A 24,132-nucleotide genomic window follows, 5' to 3' on the forward strand; every position below is an offset into this window, starting at 1 on the left:
TTCTCATAATATGAGGTAGGTACTATGATTATCTGTGTGCACAGATCAGGAAACCAAAGTCTAGAAATGTTAAGTGCTTGTCTCCCTCACTCCCTGAGGTAGCAGGACTAGGGTATGATCTGTGTGACCTCATTTAACCACTGCCCTAAAGATTTAAGGCAAAGAAACAAAATTGGTAAACTGCACGATAATAATCATTTTTCAAATTTAGTTACAAAAGAGAAAGACAGAGCAGCGAGGAAAAATAAATAAAGAACTTATTGGGAAATATGAACATATTAAAAAAAAACTTGTAAACCAATGTTTTTCATGATTTGGTTACAAGACAGTTAATGGCCTCCCATTACCCTAATTAGCAAGAGTTGATCCATTTTAAATCTGAGCTGTCTCTTCTTACCCTTTCTTTCTTGTGAACTAGTAGCACATCATACATATATTAGACACTTATACACAACAACTGAAAACCACATGAAATAAAACAAGGAAAACAAGACACTATTATAAATCAGAAACATTTTTGTTGCAGTCAGTAAAATATTCAACTATGATCAGAATTAACATTTTAATTTTTATTGGAAACTTTTGTTTGTGGGCTCTAATATGCTAACACATTTAACCTGAACATTTATTACTTCAGAATTTTCTAGTAATAAGGTAATACCTGGCATACAGAAGTCATTTCATAACTTTGGGTTAAGTGAATAACATTTCAAGTTGAATTAATTACATGTGTGTATTAATAGCCCAACAAATGGTGTTTTTCCATTTAAGGGAATCTTCATTTAAAAAGGTCCTTCCTGTATCAGGTTTTGATTAAAACAGGTATATGCCTTTTCCTCCAAATGCAGTTCTTTGCACTGTATTAGCCTGAAATATTTTTAGGACCACAGACATTTATAATGAAACTATCCAGACTAAATACCTGTTCTAAGTTCTTTGCCTGGAAATGGTTTCATTATCAGTATATTGCTTCTTCAGTATTTAAATGCTGCACTATTTTAGCAAAGATGACAGAATTAGCAATGGATGTTGAATAGTTCAAACTGTTTCATATAATAAGTGTCTGCTTTCAATGTTTCCTGAGAGGTTATTTCACTTCTTGTTGCCTCATGAAGAGATGAAACTGTATATAAAGTCAAAAATGTGCCTGTCCTCTGAATTTCACAGCAAAATAAATCACACAGGATAAATCATTCTCGATAATGAAAACGATGTTCTCTGAGGAACTCTTCTTACATAATACAGGAGTAAGGATAGTAAACATTTTAATTTTTCATCTAAATCTATTGCTTCAGGCCATTAGCAAAGATCATTACAGCCGTACACAAAAATCAAACTAATGTTGCATTGTCACCTTTCAAAAGAGCAGGAGCCATTCATCATGTTCAGAAACAGAAAGGGATGTTTCTTTAATGAAATAGGCATGAATAAATTCGCAATCTATGATATGAATTAGAAGAGGTGCTCTCACAAGAGAAAAATATCTTTAAGAGTCAAGAAAATGGTTTCATTCTTTCCTAATATTTTTTTTTTTGCTTTTTCTTCCATACTCAGTGGGTATTAGTAGCATATACATAAATTTAAATCAGAGACAGTTTGTAATAATAATAATAATAGCAAAAGAAAATGACATATCTTTACCCTGAGACAAGGCTGTCCTAAATGCTTTACATACATAAATTCATTCAAAATAAGGATACTTATAAAGAAATGCCACTCCAAATATCATCTGGTATATAAACTTTTCGGAAAAAACCCTTCTAGTAGTTGGCCTAATCTAAGGAAAACAGAAAGACTGAGTCAAGGGAACATAACTTTCTACTTTAAATTTGCTTCATTTTCTTCATTCATTTAACAAATGAGAGGCCCTGAGGATGTAAAATTTAGAATATGCCTTCAAAGAGCACACAAGCTAGTAGAAAGATTGGTATTCAAATGGGCTTCCGCTATTTTCAAAAACTAAGGTGACAAACAAACTCGGAAAGTGTTGAAATCTTCATAACAAAAATGCGGGTAATTATAGATTCTTATTATAAAGTTATAAAATATTGTGTAACAAGTCTTCATTTAGAGAATACCTAATAATTGGCAGTTAAAATTCAACAAACCATTGAAGTATTATTCTCAGAAGCTTAGAAAACCTGTAAGAATTCTAGTGTTCTGGATTTGAACAGGATATCTGGAGAGCAATATAAGGAAGAAACTGACAGACATAGCATCTAGAAAGTAATAATAAAAGCCTTTATTTAACTATTTTTCCTCATTCTAAAGATAAAACATGTTCACATGTAATAAGCTTTACTTGAGAAAATCTCTCTCTTGACCCTCTTCTAATATTATAGTAATAGGAAATTGTCTTAGATATATCTCACTCATTCATTTTATTAGGTTTGAAGAACACATGTCCACTTTGTGCAAAATAGTAATGTTTTCCAAATCAGGACAGTAAAAAATACTGATGGATCTTTAAGTCTTACCTGTGAGGCTTTCACACCATATGAAGTCACTGCTCACCTTTTTTCTGCCATTATCATCTCCATCAACTGCTGAATTCTGAAAGGACAGATGCAAGTCTAAGTTCTCCATTCTTTAACTTTGCTGTTAGAATTGTTCTTCCCATTCTCCCCAGTTACTTTGTATTGTTTGCTTGTTTTATAGAGACTCAGTGAAATGGAGTTCCTTTTTTCTAAAATATCAAGAATAATCTAATGTTTCTTCTCGCGGGTTTACATATGCTTTTTTAACATTTTCTTCCTCCCTAAACTTTGAAAATAGTGTGTAGGGAGCGTTAGGTCACAGAAGCAAAAAGTCAAATTGTAACATAGGATCAAGGTTCAAATTTAAGAAAATATTAAGAAACAATTTAGAGGAATTTATGAGAAAACAGAAACCTCAAATCTAAATGAAAAATTTTAAACAACAGTAAAAGCAGAAAGACAATGAGAAGTTGGTAATCATCATTCACCGAGTGGCAGGGAAACCAGAACATCATCAAAGATTATGTATGAACTTCAGATAACTGCATGAGTGAATTTTAAATTTAAGACAATAAGATTTGAGAGATTGAATTTTGTAAAAGTTTGGGCATTTAGCAAACAGATTACTTATGACTTAAAAAAACATTTTGGACCATTTACTACTGAGACAGGAAAACATGAATAACTCAATAAAATATCCATATTCCAAACAAGATTTGAGCAAAATACCTCTGCAACATAAGGAGACACTTTAAATAGACCTTGGCTAAGAGTCATTAGAATTAAAAGCATAATTTTTCATCAGTGAAGTGTAATAGAAACGTATTTAAGAAAATGAGATTTTAAAGTGTTATGCTGTTCCCTGCATCCAAGGCCTCTATAGATGCTGTGTTTCTTAGATGTTTACATTTGAGATGGGAGTGTGGGCAGAAAGCAGAAGAAAAGCTTTTTTTTTTTCCATTTAAGGAGTTTTTCTTATAATGTAATGCATGTTTACGTCAAACTTTAGATTAGTTTCACAACATCAGAAGTTATTCCTCCAAAGTTAACTCACCACAATTTAATGGAGTCACTGATAAATAATCCCACATCCAAATTTGTTAGAAATCCTTGGCTGTAGTGATAGAAGATTTTAAGGGCAATGAAACTATTCCATATGACACTACAATGGTGGATACAAGGCATTATACATTTGTTCAAACTCATAGAATGTACAACATCAAGAGCGAACTCTAATGTAAACTGTGGACTTGGGGAGATAATGATCTGTCAATCCAAGTTCATCAATTATAACAGACGTATCACTCTGGTAGGGGATGTTGATAATGGGGTAGGCTGTGCATGTATGGGGCAGAGGGTATATGGGAAATCTCTGTACCTTCTGCTCAACTTTGCTGTCAAACTAAACATGCTCTTAAAAAATAAAGTCTGTTTCCTTCAAAACCCAAATCAAGTTGACTTAGGCAAATTGGGAGAGTTCTTATAAAGTGTATGTAGCCACAATAAAGGCAAATGGTCTCCAAGACATCAAAAACAAGGGACTAGACTGCTTGCAAACTCTCCTTCTGTCTCTTTCCTCCATCACTTTCCTTCTAGCCTCACTCCCCAACACCCAGGCACATGCTCTTGGTTTTCTTTGGCATAGCCAGTCTTCAATGCAGAGAACAACTGCTGCAGCACATCCATTTCGCTACCAGGTATGGGGTAGGAATGCATTTCTCTATTCCTAGTTCAAGACTTCCAAGACATGCCTCTGAAGATCCTAGCTGGTTTGGATGTCCATTTTCATTGAAATTAACTATTGCCAGGATGCCAGGGACATAGAGATACATAGAAATACCACTAAAACCACATAGTTGCAGCAGGACAAACAGTTCTTCCTAGAAGATGTGGGAATGAATTCCAAACAGACCTGTGGTCTTTTTCATATGGCTCTATCTTCTATTTCATTTCAAAGGAGAAGAGCAGCAGTTCCAAAAACTGTTACAAATTGGCCATGCCAGATATACACTTGGCCCTGTTGTTTATAGTGGTTCCATGACCTAGTTTCTTTGGTCACCTCCCGGCCTGGTGTTAAGAACCTAATTGGGTATGAAGCCATAGGTATGCGGAAAGCTCCAGCAGGGTTTCTGTGTAGAGCATTAGTTTTTAAACTGCTGAAACATACTCTAAATGCTTGGTTAAAGGTATTTAAATAATGAATGATACTGAAAGTCAGCGTATAACTTGCACAGCTTTTCTCCAGGTCAAGAATCAAAGGGAGAAATTAGCATCATATGTTGCTTCTTTCTTTCAACAAATGTTTGTTACAAAACAGCAGAAGATTGAGTTGTTTAAAATAGTCCTTTATCAACACAAAGGGAAAAAAATTATCTTCCCTCGAATTTTTCAAAAGAGTGAATGGTGCTACTATTTATGTCTAATGCAGAATTTCTCTAAATGTGGTCTTGGGCCACCTGCAATAGAAGTATTGGTATTCTTGTTAAATCTATTGAATTGAACTTTTCTGGGTTGGTCTTGGTAAACATGCACTTAAAAAAAACAAAACACTTCAAGTGATTCTTACACATATAAAAGGTTAAAAAACATTTGAAAGAGGCTTCCCTGGTGGCGCAGTGGTTGAGAGTCCGCCTGCCAATGCAGGGGACATGGGTTCGTGCCCCGGTCTGGGAAGATCCCACATGCCGCAGAGCGGCTGGGCCCATGAGCCATGGCTGCTGAGCCTGCGCGTCCGGAGCCTGTGCTCCGCAATGGGAGAGGCCACAACAGTGAGAGGCCCACGTACCACAAAAAAATAAAAAATAAAATAAAATAAAATAAAATAAAAAACATTGAAAGTATGAATCTTCAGTATATTTCAGCTCATCACCACCTTTCACATAACTAGTATCTAGTCATATCATATCAATTTTCTTTTTTCAGTGCAGCTTTATCTATTCAGGATACAATTCTTGAGTGACTAATATGTGTTGTACAGTGTGCTACTTCCTTTTATTTCCTTTCTTCTGCATCAGTTTTAACCAACTGATAATCCAAGAAGACTGGATCATTCATTTGTTCATTTATTTGCTCATTCTTCTATTCAATAAACATAAAGCACTTATTTTATGCCACTTATTTTACAGATACTGTGGACACAAATGAATCAAGCATAGTCATTGCCTAGGCACTCAACACAGGAGCAATCACAGACACCGGAACTTACTCTGCTCCAGAGGGATAAGTGTTCCAATGCACCAGATGCTATGGAGGTAAAAGGAACAAATAATGGGAGACCATTGCAATCAGTTTCTTTTTTTCTTTTTTTTGGCCTTGCTGTGCATCTTGTGGGATCTTAGTTCCCCAACCAGGGATTGAACCTCGGGCTCTCAGCAGTGAAAGCACAGAGTCCTAACCACTGGACCACCATGGAATTCCCACAGTTTCTTGAAAGCATATACCTACTTCAAACAGCATAATTATTTTGATCTGGTTTTACTAAACTTATCCACTGAAATTATTGTTTCAATCAATCCAAAAAATTTATCTGAACACCTGTTATATACAGAGAAATGTTCTAAGTACTGATGGGAAAACAAAACTTTATGAGATTTCTTTGTAGATACATTGAGGTTGTTAATGAGATAACACACCATTAAACAGAAAGATATTTAAACATCCTGTAATGATTTTCTACTATTCAGTGACTTGAGTCTAAAATATAAGCAAGAGAGATTGGTTCAAGATGGCGAAGTAGAAGGATGTCCTCTCACTCTCTCCTGCAGGAACACTGGAATCACAACTAACCACTGAACAATCATTGACAGGAAGACACTGGAACTCACCAAAAAAGATACCCCACATCCAGAGACAAAGGAGAAGCCACAATGAGATGGTAGGAGGGGCGCAATCACAATAAAATCAAATCCCATAACTGCTGGGTAGGTGACTCACAAACTGAAGAACACTTATACCACAGAAGTCCACCCACTGGGGTGAAGGTTCTGAGCCTCACCTCAGGCTTCTGAACCTGGGGGTCCAGAAATGGGAGAAGGAACTCCTAGAGAATCACACTTTGAAGGTTAGCGGGATTTGATTGCAGGACTTTGACAGGACTGGGGAAACTGAGACTCCACTCTCAGAGTGCACACACAAAGTAGTGTGTGCATCGGGACCTGGGGGAAGGAGCAGTGACCCCATCGGAGACTGAACCAGACTTACCTGCTAGTATTGGAGGGTCTCCTGCAGATGTGGGGGGTGGCTCTGTCTCACCGTGAGGACAAGGACACTGGCACCAGAAGTTCTGGGAAGTACTCCTTGGAGTGAGCCCTCCCAGAGTCTGCCATTAGCCCCACAAAAGAGCCCAGGTAGGCTCCAGTGTTGGGTCACCTCAGGGCAAACAACCAATAGGGAGGGAACCAAGCCCCACCCATCAGCAGTCAAGTGGATTAAAGTTTTACTGAGCTCTGTCCACCAGAGCAACATCCAGCTCTACCCACCACCAGTCCCTCCCATCAGGAAACTTGCACAAACACCTTAGATAGCCTCATCCACCAGAGGGCAGACAGCAGAAGCAAGAAGAACTAAAATCCTGCAGCCTGTGGAAGGAAAAGCACCTTCACAGAAAGATGGACAAGATGAAAAGGCAGAGGGCTATGTAGGAACAAGATAAAACCCCATGAAAAGGCAGAGGGCTATGTAGGAACAAGATAAAACCCCAGAAAAACAACTAAATGAAGTGGAGATAGGCAACCTTCCAGAAATAGAATTCAGAATAATGATAGTGAAGATTATCCAGGACCTCAGAAAAAGAATATAGGCAAAGATTGAGAAGGTGTAAGAAATGTTTAACAAAGACCTAGAAGAATTAAAGAACAAACAAACAGAGTTGAACAATACAATAACTGAAATGAAAACTACACTAGAAAGAATCAATAGCAGAATAACTGAGGCAGAAGCACGGATAAGTGACCTGGAAGACAGAATGGTGGAATTCACTGCCACAGAACAGAATAAAGAAAAATGAATGAAAAGAAATGAAGACAGCCTAAGAGACCTCTGGGACAACATTAAACGCAACAACATTCGCATTATAGGAGTACAAGAAGGAGACGAGAGAGAGAAAGGACCTAAGAAAATATCTGAAGCGATTATAGTTGAAAACTTCCCTAACTTGGGAAAGTAAATAGCCACCCAAGTCCAGAAAGCGCAGAGCGTCCCATACAGGATTAACCCAAGGAGAAACAGTCCAAGACACATAGTAATCAAATTGACAAAAATTAAAGACAAAGAAAAATTATTGAAAGCAGCAAGGGAAGAATGACAAATAACACACAAGGGAACTCCTATAAGGTTAACAGCTGAATTCTCAGCCCAAACTCTACAAGTCAGAAGGGAATGTCATGATATACTTAAAGTGATGAAAGGGAAGAACCTATAACCAAGATTACACTACCTGGCAAGGGTCTCATTCAGTTTCAGTGGAGAAATCAAAAGCTTTACAGACAAGCAAAAGCTAAGAGAATTCAGCACCATCAAACCAGCTCTACAACAAATGCTAAAGGAAATTCTCTAAGTGGGAAACACAAGAGAAGAAAAGGACCTACAAAAACAAACCCCAACAATTAAGAAAATAGTAATAGAAACATACATATTGATAATTACCTTAAACATGAATGGATTAAATGCTCCAACCAAAAGACACAGGCTTGCTGAATGGACACAAAAACAAGACCCACATACATGCTGTCTACAATAGACCCACTTCAGACCTAGGGACACATACAGACTCAAAGTAAGAGGATGGCAAAAGATATTCCATGCAAATGAAAATCAAAAGAAAGCTGGAGTACCAATACTCATATCAGATAATATAGACTTTCAAATAAACAATGTTACAAGAGACAGGGAAGGACACTACATAATGATCAAGGGATCAATCCAAGAAGAAGATATAACAATTATAAATATATATGCACCCAACATAGGAGCACCTCAATACATAAGGTAACTGCTAACAGCTCTAAAAGAGGAAATCAACAGTCACACAATAATAGTGGGAGACTTTAACACCTCACTTACACCAATGGACAGATCATCCAAACAGAACATTAAGAAGGAAACACAAGCTTTAAATGGCACAGTAGACCAGATAGATTTAATTGATATTTATAGGATATTCTATCCAAAAACAGCAGATTACACTTCCTTCTCAAGTGTGCACGGAACATTCACCAGCATAGATTACATCTTGGGTCACAAATCAAGCCTCAGTAAATTTAGGAAAATTGAAATCATATTAAGCACCTTTTCTGACCACAACACTATGAGATTAGAAATCAATTACAGAGAAAATAATGTAAAAAAAAACATGGAGGCTAAACAATACCTTACTAAGTAACCAAGTGATCACTGAAGAAATCAAAGAGGAAATCAAAAAATACCTAGAGACAAATGACAATGAAAAACAAAATGATCCAAAACCTATGGGATGCAGCAAAAGCAGTTCTAAGAGGGAAGTTTATAGCGATACAAGCCTACCTCAAGAAACAAGAAAAATCTCAAATAAACAATCTAACCTTAAAGCTAAAGGAACTAGAGAAAGAAATACAAACAAAACCCAAGTTAGCAGAAGGAAAGAAATCATAAAGATCAGAGCAGAAATAAATGAAATAGAAACAAAGAAAAAAATAGCAAAGATCAATAACACTAAAAGCTGGTTCTTTGAGAAGATAAACAAAATTGATAAACCATTAGCCAGACTCATCAAGAAAAAGAGGGAGAGGACTCAAATCAATAATATCAGAGGGCTTCCCCGGTGGCATAGTGGTTGAGAGTCCGCCTGCTGATGCAGGGGACACGGGTTCGTGCCCGGGTCTGGGAAGATCCCACATGCCGTGGACAGGTTAGGCCCATGAGCCACGGTGGCTGAGCCTGTGCATCCAGAGGCTGTGCTCCGCAACAGGAGAGGCCACAACAGTGAGAGGCCCACATACCGCAAAAAATTTAAAAAAATAAAATCAGAAATGAAAATGGAGAAGTTACAACAGACACTGCAGAAATACAAAGCATCCTAAGAGACTACGACAAGCAACTCTATGGCAATAAAATGGACAACCTGGAAGAAATGGACACATTCTTAGAAAGGTATAACATTCCAAGACTGAACCAAGAAATACAAAATATGAACAGCCCAATCACAAGTAATGAAATTGAAACTGTGATTAAAAATCTTCCAACAAACAGAAGTCCAGGACCAAATGGCTTCACAGGTGAATTCTATCAAACATTTAGAGAAGACCTAACATCCATCCACCTCAAACTCTTCCAAAAAATTGAAGAGGAAGGAACACTCCCATCTCATTCTATGAGACACCATCACCCTGAAACCAAAACCAGACAGACTACAAAGAAAGAAAATTACAGACCAATATCACTGATGAATATAGATGTAAAAATCCTCAACAAAATACTAGCAAACAGAATCCAACAACATATTAAAAGGATCATATAACATGATCAAGTAGGATTTATTGCAGGGATGCAAGGTTTCCTCAATATACGCAAATCAATCAATGTGATACACCATATTAACAAACCAAAGAAGAAAAACCACATGATCATCTCAAAAGATACGAAAAAAGCTTTTGACAAAATTCAATACCCATTTATGATAAAAACTTTCCAGAAAGTGGGCATAGAGGGAACCTACCTCAACATAATAAAGGCCATATACGACAAGCCCACAGCAAACATCATTCTCAATGGTGAAAAACTGAAAGCATTTCCTCTAAGATCAGGAACAAGACAAGGATGTCCACTCTCACCACTATAATTCAACATAGTTTTGGAAGTCCTAACCACAACAATCAGAGAAGAAAAAGAAATAAAAGGAATCCGAATCGGAAAAGAAGAAATAAAACTGTCACTGTTTGCAGATGACATGATACTACACATAGAGATTCCTAAAGATGCCACCAGAAAACTACTAGAGGTAATCAATGAATTTAGTAAAGTTGCAGGATCAAAGTTAATGCACAGAAATCTCTTGCATTCCTATATACTAATGATGAAAGTCTGAAAGAGAAACTAAGGAAACACTTCCCATTCACCATTGCAACATAAAGAATAAAGTACCTAGGAACAAACCTACCTAGGGACACACATGACCTGTATGTAGAAAAGTATAAGATACTGATGAAAGAAATTAAAGATGATACCAACAGATGGAGAGATATACCTTGTTCTTGGATTGGAAGAATCAATATTGTGGAAATGACTATACTACCCAGAGCAATCTACAGATTCAGTGCAATCCCTATCAAATTATCAATGGCATTTTTTTACAGAACTGGAATGAAAAATGTTAAAATTTGCAGAGACATAAAAGACCCTGAATAGCCAAAGCAGTGTTGAGGGAAAAAAGCAGAGCTGGAGGAATTAGACCCCCCTGGCTTCAGACTATACTACAAAGTTACAGTCATCAAGACAATGTGGTACTGGCACAAAAACAGAAACATAGATAAATGGAACAAGATAGAAAGCCCAGAGATAAACCCACGCACCTATGGTCAACCAGTCTATGACAAAGGAGGCAAGGATATACAATGGAGAAAAGACAGTCTCTTCAATAAGTGGTGCTGGGAAAACTGGACAGCTACATGTAAAATAATGAAATTAGAACACTCCTTAACACCAGACACAAAAATAAACTCAAAATGGATTAGAGACCTAAATGTAAGACCGGACACTATAAAACCGGACACTATAATACATAGGAAGAACACTCTGACATAAATCACAGCAAGATCTTTTTTGATCCACCTTCTAGAGAAATGGAAATAAAAACAAAAATAAACAAATGGGACCTAATGAAAGTTAAAAGCTTTTGCACAGCAAAGGAAACCATAAACAAGCTGAAAAGATAACCCTCAGAATGGGAGAAAATTTTGCAAATGAATCAATGGACTAGGATTAATCTCCAAAATATATAAACATCTCATGCAGCTCAATATTAAAAATACAAACAACCCAATCCAAAAATGGGCAGAAGACCTAAATAGACATTTCTCCACTGAAGATATACAGGTGGCCAAGAAGCATATGAAAAGCTGCTCAACATCACTAATTATTAGAGAAATGCAAATTAAAACTACCATAAGCTATCACCTCAAACCAATTAGAATGGGCACCATCAGAAAATGTACAAACAACAAATGCTGGAGGTGTGGAGAAAAGGGAACCCTCTTGCACTGTACGTGGGAATGTAAATTGATACAGTCACTATGGAGAACAGTATGGAGGTTCCTTAAAAAACTAAAAATAGAACTACTATATGACTCAGCAATCCCACTACTGGGCATCTATCCAGAGAAAACCATGATTCAAAATGACACATGCACTCCAATATTCATTGCAGCACTATTTACAATAGCCAGGTCATGGAAGCAACCTAAATGCCCATTGACAGATGACTGGATAAAGAAGATATGCCACATATATGCAATGGAATATTACTCAGCCATAAAAAAGAATGAAACTGGGCCATTTGTAGAGACGTGGATGGATCTAGAAACTGTCATACAGAGTGAATTAAGTCAGAAAGAGAAAAACAATATCGCATATTAACACGTATATGTGGAACCTAGAAAAATGGTACAGATGAACCGGTTTGCAGGACATAAATTGAGACACAGATGTAGAGAAGAAATGTTTGGACACCAAGGGGGGAAAGTGGCAGGGGGTGGGGGTGGGTGTGGGATGAATTGGGAGACTGGGATTGACATGTATACACTGATGTGTATAAAATGGATACTAATAAGAACCTGCTGTATAAAAAAATAAAATAAAATTCAAAACTTCAAAAAAAAAAATATATATATATGCAAGTAACTCAAAAGCCCTTTGCTAGAGCACAACTTTACGCACCACGCTAATTCTCTTTGTCCTGATTTCTAGAGCTCTCACCCAAATCCACCCAAGAATTCTTGCGAAAATCATGTGTTTTCCCTTTGAGCTTTCCTTTATATTTGGTAGTCCCTGGACACCCACTGATTTTCTGAACCAACATAATGCCAAACTTCCACTTGCCACAGAAATCTAAAGAACAAGTTAAGAGAAACCACACTGTTGTATACCTAAATATGTCTTTGTGTTATTTACCTGTTCTAAGCTATTCTCTGAGATGGTATATCTTCAAGTTCTTCCTCCTTCCAGGGCTGCTCTTCACCTCAATCCTTATTTGACAAACTTCCACTGATTCTTCAAGTTTCAGCTTAAATGCCTCAGCCTTAACCTTTTTAATCCCCTTCTCCAAACCCAAGTCAGTTTCTGTTATTATCTCTAGAAGTTGGACTTTTCCTTCAGACCACATGTAACAAGTTGTATCATTGGTCAGTATAGATGTTCATTAATATCTCTCCTTCTGTAAAATGTAATTCCTTGAGGACCAGAATAGTACTTTTGTAGTCACCATTGTGCATGCAGCACTGAAGCTCTTGGCTGGCTTACTGTAGGTATACAAAAACTAATTTAGAGTAGATGAATTAAAAAAACAAATTTTAATATTGTGTTATGGAGGGCTTTCAGTATGTGAGAGAATCAATGCTAACCTTTGTGATATAATATCTCAAGTAAAATTGCACCTATTATCTCCATCACTTTTTGCAGTTAAGAATGTGAATTTGTGTTAAATCAAATTGTTATCAGCTATTCCTTGAGCGTGTGTGCTGTATCTGTGATTAAATTATGAAACACATAAGGTTTAAGGGATGTTGCCTTATGCATCCTCTGCACTGCTCAGAGTATTTAGTATGACATTCAGCACACTGTAGGTTCTTAATACTGCTTAGAAAATCAAATTGAGCTGAATCAAATTGAAATGAATCAAAGAAGGAACTTCATAACATTTTGCCTTCTGAGTTTGGCAGAGAGAACACTGAAATTCTAGTTAGAATTACTCTACTTAGCTCTCAACTAGCTAGTGATTTTGGAGCCATTTGAAAGCTTTCCAGTTCTCCATTTACAGAATGAGGATAATGCCTGTCATCTTCAGGAGGATGGCATGAAGATTATATACCATCTTTACATGAAAAAGGCTTAATAAATATGAAGCATTGTCATTCAATACCTGAGCAGGTTAAGCACAGAGCTGCAAGTGATATACTTAAGGTCTAACTCATATAGGTGGAAATCGGTTAGCATGGAGAAAGATACTCAGAAAATGATGTAAAATAAAAGTTTGTGATTTGATGGCACATTTCCTTGGCTTAGTAATTCTGGGATACCTTTGGATCCTTACCTGTTTTTAGACCTTGGTGAAGAGTATGAGGTTTGCACTAATATCATGTAAAACTTCTTCACTGCTGAAGAAAGTTTGTTGTTATTATCTTTATCCAATTATATCACATAAACTCCAAATAATGAAGCCAGTGGGACAGTATTTCTAATGGTCCTCTGGCATACTTTTGTCTACTGAGCAATTAATCTATTGGGGGGAATTATCCCTCTCCCACAGCATGTATGAGACTATTGATCATATTCCCATCTTTATCACAATCTCCATCATAAGGTTGGGCATACAAGTGTATATATGACCCAAGGAGAGCCAATCAGAAGCAAGTTGGGGGAATCAGTAGGAATATTACATGGAAGAAGGATTCCGTCAATCAAATACTGCAAGTCTTTTGGGCATTATTAGCCTGGATTAACTGGAGGGTCTCATTACTGCTACATATAGAGAGGCTGCCTGAAAATAAAGTCACCACAGTAGAAAGAATTGAGAGGTGGATAAACAAAAAGGCAGATACTTGATGATAGATTGGAAGAGTGAAGATATTTGCTCCTGTAACCATTATCCATCACTAGAGTTCCACATAGTTATGTATAAATACATTGTTTATATCTTAACCTAATCTGAGATGGGTTTTATACCCTGCAGTTTAATATCCATAAACACTACTTGCTGTAGACTAGGAATCTTCTGTCCCATCTTAATTTTCCCCATTCCATATCAACAAACACAATAAAATCTTTGTAATTTGGAAGCTTTATGGGTGTGATTTCTTTGAGAACTCTGAAATGATAAACCAAAAGTGTCATTAATAAGTAGGAAGCTTGAAAAACAAGATTTCATGTCGATTGTGTTTATGCTAACCTTACTCATGGAAAAAAGAACCTTCATGTTTGATTATTTTATTATGATAACATTTCCTTTGCATTGTACCTGACTAAACTATCCTCAGATAAAGGAACTAAAGTAGAGACATATTCATAAAATGTTACAGAGAGGGAGTCTTTGTATAGAACTTCACTCAGTGCTTGAATTTCCAAACAAGTGGCCATCTGGTACACATTATCCCTCTAGTAACAAAAACAGAAACAGAAACAGAAACATCATACCTGAGGGATATATTCTATTTGGGAGCAGTTCTGTTTGAGAGGAAGTTTTATTTTTTTGTGATCTGAAATCTGCTTGCTTTGACTTTGTTTTAGCTGATGGTGTTTATCCTTTCATTCTGCAATCTCAAATAAACCAGGGGCCACTTCTATTTTGTTCATTATTACATTACGATTACACAGTACGTATGTGGACTATTTATTAGATGTGCCAGTGAAAGTTTCTCAATTAATAAAATTATAAACTAATGCATGAATAAACTGATGGATAATCTCTGTAACCATGTAGAATAATTCCACCATTGAAAAATAACTCTGTTGTACTAAGCCTTCAGTCTTTCAAGCCAAACAGCTTCTTATTTCAAACTGCTATTTAAATTCTTCAGTATCCTGTTTGTTTCTAAGGATTCATTCCAGTCTGTTAATGTCTCTTTATAGAAGCATATTCTTCTATAATTCTGTGATTGCATCCTAAGGTCCTACTAATTTTTGCTTTTGTATTTTTATTTGTTTGTTTGCTAATCGGTGCATCATACTGTTATACTCAAAAGGAATATGGAGTAAACTAAAGTCCTAGGATGTCTCAAATTCTGTACTTGTGAGGGTTTTTATATATTTTTTTCTTATCAAGATTTCTATTGCTAGATTGCATCCATTTAACCAATCTCCCAAAATAATTGCTTTTTTGGTCCCACATGTGGCATGTGGGATCTTAGTTCCCCCAGCAGGGATGGAACCTGTGCCCCCTGCAGTAGCAGCACAGAGCCTTAACCACTGGACCTCCAGGGAATTCCCAATAATTTTTGATCTGTGTCGTCCAGTAGATTTGTCTTTTAGTTTGATGAATTTGATAAAATTTTACCTACTATGATGTTCATACAACAATATATTGAATAGAAGAAATACTTTCTAAATACTTTTGAATAGAAGAAGTCAGTGAATCTAATGAAATCAGTGATGCATTCAATGCAGTTCTAACTTAGAATGAGTAAGAAATTGAGCTTTTGGAAATCATAGAATTGGTTCTAATCATTAAAGAAAACTTTCTTTGTCATATCACTTTCTGCACTCAGCATTGAAACATGCTATAAGAATATAAATATTCTAGCTAGGACATGTATCAGGAGAAGATTTGGACTTCTCATCTTTGAGCTTTATCATAGTCAGTGGCCCTTTGTTTTTACCTGATGTGTTGCCAATTTAGTGTTTGCCTGACTGCAATAAATTTTCTTTGACATACACTTAATATGAACTTTTAGACATATATTGAGTCTAAAACAAAAATGAGGGAGGATTGATGTTCCTTTAGTCTTCTCTTCTGTCTCATGGACAGAATTTAGGAAGAGCAGCAAGAAACATACAAGAGAAGCATATGCATCATGGAAAGAAGTAGGTCTTGAAAATACCCAAGGGAAGCCCATGCCACTGAACAACTAATTAGTGTCTTCATTTGTGCTTCACAACAAGAAATATGAGCATGGAGGGAGGAAATTCCTAGATTTCTCCAGAGAGATTATAAAACAAAGAACTCCTTGATCTGATCTCATTTGTTCTTCTCTTTTGTCTTTACAGACAAAGAGGAGACATAAATAAGCTCCCACCTTCTGTTAAGGGCTGCACTGCTTGCCAATTATTTAAATGATGGAGGAAAGATGGCTATTGGGAAGGGCACTTAAAAAGAGAGAAAAAGGCCAAAATACCAATATTATGGTAATAGATTCATTCCCCCTTTACTCCAGATTTGTGCACATTTAAGATAGAAACCAAGAGGCCCTGAGCTGTAAATTCTTGTCACCTTCCTTTGCATAGGCTTAACTGGATAAGCACTTAGAAGTACAGCTACCTCGACATAGCACTGAAATAAGTCAAAGGGAGGGAGGTTCTGGCAAGTTTCTCCAAAACAGCAGTTGTTCCCTCAGAATCAACAATGTCCTGAAAGAATAAGGTAATATTTTACTAAAAAACCCTATTGCCAGACTTTCCTGAAAAATGATAGAATTTAGATTTTAATCCCAAGATTTCTCAGTAATAATAGTAATAGCTGATACTGTAATATTTGTGACATGCCAGGCAGTTTTCTGAGTGCTTCATATATATTAATTCACACATACATGAAGAAACAGAGAGTAAACAATTTGCCCAAATTTATGCAGCTGGTAAGTGTTGGAGTTGAGATTGGAACCCCTGCCTGGACTCTTAACCATCCACTAAACTGTTTCTATAGTGATCAACACACTTTAGCCATGTGCCAAACATAGACCACAATCTAAACCGTGAATATCTAGTTTAATTATAAAGGAAAATTACTATGTAAAGTTTCTTTTTATTCATTCACCACAAAGACCCTTTGACAAATAAATATTGGCAGGGGCATCAAACATAAATCAAGATTTAAATATCTCATCAGGCCTTTTTATATCCATTGATTAACGTATTAAGAGTACTTAATAAATTTTTTTCTTCCACTCTTTTATTTCCATTTTTTTAACATGATAAGATACACATAAAATAAAAATTTACCATTCTAACAATTGTAAATATAGAGTTTAGGGGCATTAAGTACATTCACACTGTTGTGCAGCCATCATCACCATCCATCTCCAGAACTCGTCCTCTTGCAAAACTAAAACTATGTCCATTAAATAACTCCCCATTCCTCCCTTCCTCCAGCCTCAGGCAAATACCATTCTACCTTTCCCTCTCTGTGACTTTGACTACTCTAGGTACCTCATATGAGTGGAATCACACAGTATTTCTCTTTATGTAATTGGCTTATTTCACTAACATAACATCCTCAAGATTCATCCACATTGTAGTATGTGTCAAAATTCCTTTTTAAGGCTGAATACTATTCTATGGTGTGTATACACCATACTTTGCTTATCCATTCATCTGTTGAACATTTGGATTACTCCTACCTTTTAGGTATTGTGAAAAAACTGCCATGAACATGGGTGTAATCTCCCACTCTTTATATGCAAAAGAGAATCTGCCATAAATTACTATACCTAATAACTAAAGACAGCTATTTTAATTAAAATTTTGAATCAGTAATAAAATTATAAAACTATGATACCATAAGATTATCAGAAATATTTTTCAATTTAAAATACATTTGTACCATTTGGAATGGTATAAGTTTAAAATCTGTTCATTCATTCCATGAGCACTAAGGAATGCTTATTGTGTGCAGAGTACTGTGTATAGGAAGGGCTAGCAGGGATTCCGTGATGATTAAGGGATGACTCCTACACAAATGGGATCTAAAAGCTAAAGTTTACCACTGAAGTTAAATCAATAAGATAACAAATGTATAAATACATATAATAAAATATCCATGAGTCATTTAGCTTTGTTCATTTGAAGATGGTAATCTACTATATAACTAACATTTGTGAATGGATTATCTCTGTCAAATATAGTCAGAGTAAGAAGGGAACAGCAGTAACAGAAGTATAAACTAAAACTATGTTAGTATAAATGAATTTTATTGCTATTGCTGCATAATGAACCACTCCAAAACTCAATGGCATTCTAGGTTGAGCTCAGCTGGGCAGTTATTCCTCAGGCTTAAGCAACTGAGTGTCTCTGTTTCTCACTGCAGGTGCATGGACAGCCTCCCAGCCATGGCATGTTATTTTCAAAGCAATGCATATGTGCAAGAGAGCACCTGCAGATACATACAAGGCCTCTAAGGCCTAGGCTCAGAAATGGTACCTTGTCGTATCTACCTCATTCCATTGGCCAAAACAAACCATATAGCCAATCTCAAAGTCAAGAGAAATGAAAATAGACTTGACTCCAAGTTTAAAGAACTGCCAAGTCACATGGCAAAAAGCATGGATACAGGAGGAGGAAAACTGGCACCAGTGAGACAAACTCCCACAGTGGAAGAAAGTAAATGTAAATTCTGACTAGAAGATTAGCAGTTGGCTCACTGAAGGGAAGTTCTCTTAGTAGGAAACCAAAATTAATAAAGGTTATATGAAATAAAAATTGTTGTCAAGGTATTAGATGTGCCTTGAAACAAATACCCATTGCAAATTGTGATTAGACATTACTCAGAGTTTTCAGTGTAGCAGCAAATTGTCTGAGTTTGCATATCTGAATTCCTTTAAAAACTGAAAATGACTATAATTGGGAATGTGGGGAATGGATGAAGGCAGGTATTCTTAGAAATGTCCATGACATGAGCAAATGTGGAAAAAAAGCAATTAGGGAATAATCAGTTGTATAACAAACAATTTTATAAGGAAATAGTGAGGATAATGAGAGATAGTGAGGATAATGAGAGATACAGTATAGAGTTTTGTAAATGTATTAAAAAAAAGATTTGGTTTTTACTCAATGGGTTCTGTGGAAACGTAAAGACTTTTGAACAAATGTTAAAAACAACTAAAGTGGAGAGACCTTCAGGATGACGGAAGAGTAAGGCACGGTGATCACCTTCCTCCCCACAAATACATCAGAAATACAACTACATGTGGAACAACTCCTAAAGGACACCTACTGAATGCTGGAAGAAGACCTCAGACCTCCCAAAAGGCAAGAAACTTCCCACGTACCTGGGTAGGGCAAAACAAAAAACAAAGACAAAAGAATAGGGACAGAACCTGCACTTCTGGGAGGGAGAAGTGAAGGAAGAAAAGTTTCCACACACTAGGAAGCCCCTTTGCAGGCGGAGACAGGATATGCGTGGGGGAGGGAAGCTTCAGAGCCATGGAGGAGTGCGCAGCAACAGGGGTGCAGAGGGCAAAGAGGAGCGATTCCCACACAGAGGAGCAGTGCCGACCAGCACTCACCAGCCCGAGAGGCTTGTCTGCTCACCGGCCAAGGCGGGTGGGGGCGGGGAGCTGAGGCTCGGGCTTCGGAGGTCAGACCGCAGGGAGAGGACTGGGGTTCGCTACGTGAACACAGACTGAAGGGGCTAGTGCGGAACAGCTAGACGGGAGGGAGTCCGGGAAAAAGTCTGGACCTGCCTAAGAGGCAAGAGAACATTGTTCTGGGGTGCGTGAGGAGAGGGGATACAGAGCACCGCCTAAATGAGCTCCAGAGATGGGCATGAGCTGCAGCTAACAGCGCGGACCACAGAGATGGGAATGAACCACTAAGGCTGCGGTTGCAGCCACAAAGAAGCCTGTGTGCAAGCACAGGTCAATATCCACACTGCCCCTCCTAGGAGCCTGTGCAGCCCGCCACTGCCAGGGTCCCGTGATCCAGGGACAACTTCCCCGGGAGAACCCACGGTGCGCCTCAGGCTGGTACAACGTCACTCTGGCCTCTGCCGCCGCAGGCTCGCCCCGCACTCCGTACCCCTCCCTCCCTCCGGCCTGAGTGAGCAGAGCCCCCTAATCAGCTGCTACTTTAACCCCATCCTGTCTGAGTGAATAACAGATGCCCTCAGGTGACCTACACACAGATGCAGGGACAGATCCAAAGCTGAGCCCCAGGAGCTGTGTGAACAAAGAAGAGAAAGGGAAATCTCCCCCAGAAGCCTCAGGAGCAGCGGATTAAATATCCACAATCAACTTGATGTACCCTGCATCTGTGGAATACCTGAATAGCCAAAGAATCATCCCAAAATTGACACAGTGGAATTTGGAAGCAACGATATATATTTTTTTCCCTTATTTTTGTGTTCTGAGTGTGTATGTGTATGCTTCCTTGTGTGATTTTGTTTGTATAGCTTTGCTTTTACCATTTGTCCTAGGGTTCTGTCTGTCCGTTTTTTTTGTTTTTTTGTTTTTTCTCACTTTTCTTATGAGCCGTATGGCTGACAGGGTCTTGGTGCTCTGGTCGGGTGTCAGGCCCCTGCCTCTAAGGTGGAGGAGCCAAGTTCTGGACATTGGTCCACCAGACACCTCCCGGCTCCACGTAATATCAAACGGCGAAAGGTCTCCCAGAGATCTCCATCTCAGTGCTAAGACCCAGCGCCACTGAACGACCAGCAAGCTACAGTGCTGGCACCCTTTGGGAAACAAGTAAAAAGACAGGAACACAACACCACCCATTAGCAGAGAGGCTGCCTAAAATCATAGGGCTTCCCTGGTGGCGCAGTGGTTGAGAGTCTGCCTGACGATGCAGGTGACACGGGTTCGTGCCCTGGTCCGGGAAGATCCCACATGCCACGGAGCGGCTGGGCCCGTGAGCCATAGCCGCTGAGCCTGCGCGTCCAGAGCCTGTGCTCCGCAATGGGAGAAGCCACAACAGTGAGAGCCCCGCGTACCACAACAAACAAACAAACAAACAAAAAAATCATAATAAGGTCACAGATGCCTCAAAACAAACCACCAGATGTGGTCCTGTCCACCAGAAAGACAAGATCCCAGCTCATCCATCAGAACACAGACACTAGTCCCCTCCACCAGGGAGCCTACACAACCCACTGAACCAACCTCAGCCACTGGAGGCAGACACCAAAAACAACGGGAACTACGAAGCAGCAGCCTGCGAAAAGGAGACCCCAAACACAGTAAGTTAAGAAAAATGAGAAGACAGAGGAATACACACCAGACGAAGGAGCAAGGTAAAAACCCACCAGACCAAACAAATGAAGAGGAAATAGACAGTCTACCTGAAAAAGGATTCAGAGTAATGATAGTAAAGATGATCCAAAATCTTGGAAATAGAATGGAGAAAATACAAGAAACATTTAACAAGGACCTGGAAGAACTAAAGAGCAAACAATGATGAACAACACAATAAATGAAATTAAAAATTCTCTAGAAGGCATCAATAGCAGAATAACTGAGCAGAAGAACGGATAAGTGACCTGGAAGATAAAATAGTGGAAATAACTACTGCAGAGCTGAATAAAGAAAAAAGAATGAAAAGAATTGAGGACAGTCTCAGAGACCTCTGGGACAACATTAAATGCACAAACATTTGAATCATAGGGGTCCCAGAAGAAGAGAAAAAGTAAGGGACTGAGAAAATAGACTGAGAAGAGATTATAGTTGAAAACTTCCCTAATATGGCAAAGGAAATAGTTAATCAAGTCCAGGAAGAGCAGAGAGTCTCAAACAGGATAAATCCAAGGAGAAACACGCCAAGACACATATTAATCAAACTATCAAAAATTAAATACAAAGAAAAAATAGTAAAAGCAGCAAGGGAAAAGCAACAAATAACATACAAGGGAATCCCCATAAGGTTAACAGATTATCTTTCAGCAGAAACTCTGCAATTGGCAGTATATATTTAAAGTGATGACAGGTAAAAACCTATAACCAAGTTGACTCTACCCAGCAAGGATCTCATTCACGTTCGACATAGAAATTAAAACCTTTGCAGACAAGCAAAAGCTAAGAGAATTCAGCACCGCCAAACCACCTTAACAACAAATGCTAAAGGAACTTCTCTAGGAAGGAAAAACAAGAGAAGGAAAAGATCTACAATAAGAAACCCAAAACAATTAAGAAAATGGTTATAGGAACATACATATGGATAATTACCTTAAATGTAAATGGATTAAATGCTCCAGCCAGAAGACATAGACTGGCTGAATGGATACAAAAACAAGACCCGTATATATGCTGTCTGCAAGAGACCCACTTCAGACTTAGGGACACATACATACTGAAAGTGAGGGGATGGAAAAAGATATTCCACGCAAATGGAAATCAAAAGAAAGCTGGAGTAGCGATACTCATATCAGACAAAATAGACCTTAAAATAAAGACTATTACAAGAGACAAAGAAGGACACTACATAATGATCAAGGGATCAATCCAAGAAGAAGATATAACAATTGTAAATATTGATGCACCCAACATAGGAGCACCTCAATACGTAAGGCAAATGCTAACAGTTATAAAAGGTGAAACTGACAGTAACACAATCATAGTAGCGGACTTTAACACCCCACTTTCACCAACGGACAGATCATCCAAAATGAAAATAAATAAGGAAACACAAGCTTTAAATGATACATTAAACAAGATGGACTTAATTGATATTTATAGGACATTCCATCCAAAAACAACAGAATACACTTTCTTCTCAAGTGCTCATGGAACATTCTCCAGGATAGATCATATCTTGGTCACAAATCAAGCCTTGGTAAATTTAAGAAAATTTATGAAGTATCTTTTCTGACCACAACAACGCTATGAGACTAGATATTAATTACATGAAAAAACTGTAAAAAATACAAACCCATGGAAGCTAAACAATACACTACTTAATAACTAACAGATCACTGAAGAAATCAGAGAGGAAATAAAAAATTCCTAGAAACAAATGACAATGAAAACACGACGACCCAAAACCTATGGGATACAGCAAAAGCAGTTCTAAGAGGGAAGTTTACAGCAATACAATCCTACCACAAGAAACAAGAAACATCTCAAAAATAACCTAACCTTACACCCAAAGCAATCAGGGAAAGAAGAACAAAAAACCCTGAAGTTAGCAGAAGGAAAGAAAGCATAAAGATCAGAGCAGAAAAAAATGAAACAGAAATACAGAAAACAATAGCAAAGATCAATAAAACTAAAACCTAGTTTCTTGAAAAGATAAAAAAAATTGGTAAACCATTAGCCAGACTCATCAAGAAAAAAAGGGAGAAGATTCAAATCAACAGAATTAGAAATGAAAAAGGAGAAGTAACAAAGGATCATGAGAGATTACTACAAGCAACTATATGCCAATAAAACAGAAAACCTGAAACAAATGCACAAATTCTTAGAAAAGCACAACCTTCCGAAACTGAAACAGGAAGAAATAGGAAATATAAACAGACCAATCACAAGCACTGAAACAGAGACTGTGATTAAAAATCTTCCAACAAACAAAAGCCCAGGACCAGATGGCTTCACAGGCGAATTCTATCAAACATTTAGAGAAGAGCTAACACCTATCCTCCTCAAACTCTTCCAAAATAGAGAGAGGGAGGAACACTCCCAAAGTCATTCTACAAGGCCACCATCACACTGATACCAAAACCAGATAAAGATGTCACAAAAAAAGAAAACTACAGGCCAATATCACTGATGAACATAGATGCAAAAATCCTCAACAAAATACTAGCAAACAGAATCCAACAGCACATTAAAAGGATAATACACCATGATCAAGTGGGGTTTATCCCAGGAATGCAAGGATTCTTCAATATACGCAATCAATGTGATACACCATATTATCAAATTGAAGGGTAAAAACCATACGATCATCTCAACAGATGCAGAAAAAGCTTCAAATAAAATTCAACACCAATTTATGATAAAAACCCTCCAGAAATTAGGCATAGAAGGAACTTACCTCCACATAATAAAGGCCA

The sequence above is a fragment of the Phocoena phocoena genome, chromosome 5 (genome assembly GCF_963924675.1).
Source record: "Phocoena phocoena chromosome 5, mPhoPho1.1, whole genome shotgun sequence".
NCBI classification, from domain to species: Eukaryota; Metazoa; Chordata; class Mammalia; order Artiodactyla; family Phocoenidae; genus Phocoena; species Phocoena phocoena.